Genomic DNA, 3,757 nt, shown 5'->3' with positions numbered 1-3,757 from the left:
AATAATGATTGTACAACTTATTTGTGGCACTGCCGTTTGGGTCATATCGGTGTAAAACGCATGAAGAAACTCCATACTAATGGACTTTTGGGATCACTTGATTATGAATAACTTGGTGCTTGCGAACCCTGCCTTTTGGGCAAGATGACTAAAACTCCTTTCTCCGAAACAATGAAACGAGCTACTGACTTGTTGGAAATGATACATACCGATGTATGCGGTCCAGTTAGTATTGATGCTCGTGGTGGGTATCGTTATTTTCTTACCTTCACAAATGATTTGAGCAGATATGGTTATATCTACTTAATGAAGCATAAGTCTAAAACATTTGAAAAGTTCAAAGAATTTCATAGTGAAGTGGAAAATCATCGTAACAAGAAAATAAAGTTTCTACGATCTAATCATGGCGGAGAATATTTGAGTTACGAGTTTGGTCTTCATTTGAAACAACATGGAATAGTTTCACAATTAACGCCACCTGGAACACCACAACGAAATGGTGTGTCCGAATGTCGTAACCATACTTTATTAGACATGGTGCGATCTATGATGTCTCTTACTGATTTACCGCTATCGTTTTGGGGTTATGCTCTAGAGACGGCTGCATTCACTTTAAATAGGGCACCATAAAAATCCGTTGAGATGACGCCTTATGAACTATGGTTTGGCAAGAAACCAAAGTTGTCATTTCTTAAAGTTTGGGGCTGCCATGCTTATGTGAAAATGCTTTAACCTGATAAGCTCGAACCCAAATCGAAGAAGTGCGTCTTCATAGGACACCAAAGGAAACTGTTGGGTACACCTTCTATCATAGATCTAAAGGAAAAATCTTTGTTGCTAAGAATGGATCCTTTCTAGAGAAGGAGTTTCTCTCAAAAGAAGTGAGTGGGAGGAAAGTAGAACTTGATGAGGTAATTGTACCTTCTCCCTTATTGGAAAGTAGTTCATCAAAAAATAAGTTCCAGTGATTACTACACCAATCAGTAAGGAAGCGAATGATGATGATCATGAAGCTTCAGATCAAGTTACTACCGAACTTCGTATGTCTTCCAGAGTAAGATCCGCACCAGAGTGGTACGGTAATCCTGTTCTGGAAGTCATGTTACTAGACCATGATGAACCTACGAAATATGAGCAAGTGATGATGAGCCCAGATTCTGCAAAATGGCTTGAGGCCATGAAATCGGAGATGGGATCCATGTATGAGAACAAAGTGTGGACTTTGGTGGACTTGCCCGATGATCGGCAAGCCATACAAAATAAACGGATCTTTAAGAAGAAGACCGACGCAGACGGTAATGTTACTGTTTACAAAGCTCGACTTGTTGCGAAAGGTTTGACAAGTTCAAGGAGTTGATTATGATGAGACTTTCTCACCAGTAGCGATGCTTAAGTCTGTCTGAATCATGTTAGCAATTGCTGCATTTTATGATTATAAAATTTGGCAAATGGACGTCAAAACTGCATTCCTTAATGGATTTCTGGAAGAAGAGTTGTATATGATGCAACCGGAAGGTTTTGTCGATCCAAAGGATGCTAGCAAAGTGTGCAAGCTCCAGCGATCCATTTATGGAATGGTGCAAGCCTCTCGGAGTTAGAATAAATGCTTTGATAGTGTGATCAAAGCATATGGTTATATACAGACTTTTGGAGAAGCCTGTATTTACAAGAAAGTGAGTGGGAGCTCTGTAGCATTTCTGATCTTATATGTAGATGACATATTGTTGATTGGAAATGATATAGAATTTCTGGATAGCATAAAGGGATACCTGAATAAGAGATTTTCTATGAAAGACCTCGGAGAAGATGCTTACATATTGGGCATCAAGATATATAGAGATAGATCAAGACGCTTAATTGGACTTTAACAAAGAACATACCTTGATAAAGTTTTGAAGAAGTTCAAAATGGATCAGTCAAAGAAAGGGTTCTTGCCTGTATTACAAGGTGTGAAGTTGAGTCAGACTCAAAGCCCGAACACCGCAGAAGATAGAGAGAAAATGAAATTCATTCCCTATGCTTCAGCAATAGGTTCTATCATGTATGCAATGTTGTATACCAGACCTGATGTATGTCTTGCTATAAGCATAGCAGGAAGGTACCAAAGTAATCCCAGAGAGGAGCATTGGACAGCGGTCAAGAACATCCTGAAATACCCGAAAAGGATTAAGGATATGTTTCTCATTTATGGATGTGAAAAAGAGCTCGTCGTAAACGGTTACGTCGATGCAAGCTTTGACACTGATCCGGATGACTCTAAGTCGCAAACCAGATACGTATTTTTATTGAATGGGGGGGGCTGTCAGTTGGTGCAGTTCCAAGAAGAGCGTCACGGCGGGATCTACGTGTGAAGCGGAGTACATTACTGTTTTGGAACCGGCAAATGAAGGAGTTTGGATGAAGGAGTTCATATCCGATCTAGGTGTCATACCTAGTGCATCAGTTCCAATGAAAATCTTTTGTGACAATACTGGTGCAATTGCCTTGGCAAAGGAATCCAGATTTCACAAGAGAACCAAGCACATCAAGAGACACTTCAATTCCATCCGTCATCAAGTGTCGAAATGGGACATAGAGATTTGCAAGATACACACAGATCTGAATGTTGCAGACCCGTTGACTAAGCCTCTCTCACGAGCAAAACATGATCAGCACCAAAGCTCCATGGGTGTTAGAATCATTACTATGTAATCTAGATTATTGACTGTAGTGCAAGTGGGAGACTGAAGGAAATATGCCCTAGAGGCAATAATAAAGTTATTATTTATTTCCTTAATTCATGATAAATGTTTATTATTCATGCTAGAATTGTGTTAACCAGAAACTTAGTACATGTGTGAATACGTAGACAAAACATATAGTCCCTAGTATGCCTCTACTTGACTAGCTCGTTTATCAAAGATGGTTATGTTTCCTAACGATAGACATGTGTTGTCATTTGATGAAGGGATCACATCATTAGGAGAATGATGTGATGGACATGACCCATCCGTTAGCTTAGCATTATGATCGCGTTAGTTTCATTGCTACTACTTTCTCCATGACTTGTACAAGCTCCTCAGACTATGAGATTATGCAACTCCCGAATACCGGAAGAACACTTTGTGTGCTACCAAAGGTCACAGTGTAAATGGGTGATTATAAAGGTGATCTACAGGTGTCTCCGAAGGTGTTTGTTTGGTTGGCATAGATCGAGAATAGGATTTGTCACTCCATGTTTCGGAGAGGTATCTCTGTGCCCTCTCGGTAATACTCATCACTATAAGCCTTGCAAGCATTGTGACTAATGAGTTAGTTACGGGATGAAGTATTACGGGACGAGTAAAGAGACTTGCCGGTAACGAGATTGAACTAGGTATTGAGATACCAACGATCGAAACTCGGGCAAGTAACATACCGGTGACAAAGGGAACAACGTATGTTATTATGCGGTTTGACCGATAAAGATCTTTGTGGAATATGTAGGAACCAATATGAGCATCCAGGTTCCGCTATTGGTTATTGACCGGAGACGTGTCTCGGTCATGTCTACATAGTTGTCGGACCCGTAGAGTCCGCACGCTTAACGTTCAATGCCGATTGGTATTATGAGTTTATGAGTTTTGACATACCGAAGGTAGTTCGGAGTTCCAGATGTGATCACGGACATGACGAGGAGTCTTGAAATGGTCGAGACATAAAGATTGATATATTGTATGACTATATTTGGACACCGGAAGTGTTCCGGCTAAGTTATGGATAAAACCGGAGAACTAGG

The sequence above is a fragment of the Triticum dicoccoides genome, chromosome 2B, assembly GCF_002162155.2.
Source record: "Triticum dicoccoides isolate Atlit2015 ecotype Zavitan chromosome 2B, WEW_v2.0, whole genome shotgun sequence".
NCBI lineage: Eukaryota > Viridiplantae > Streptophyta > Magnoliopsida > Poales > Poaceae > Triticum > Triticum dicoccoides.
This window is presented reverse-complemented; position numbering follows the sequence as displayed.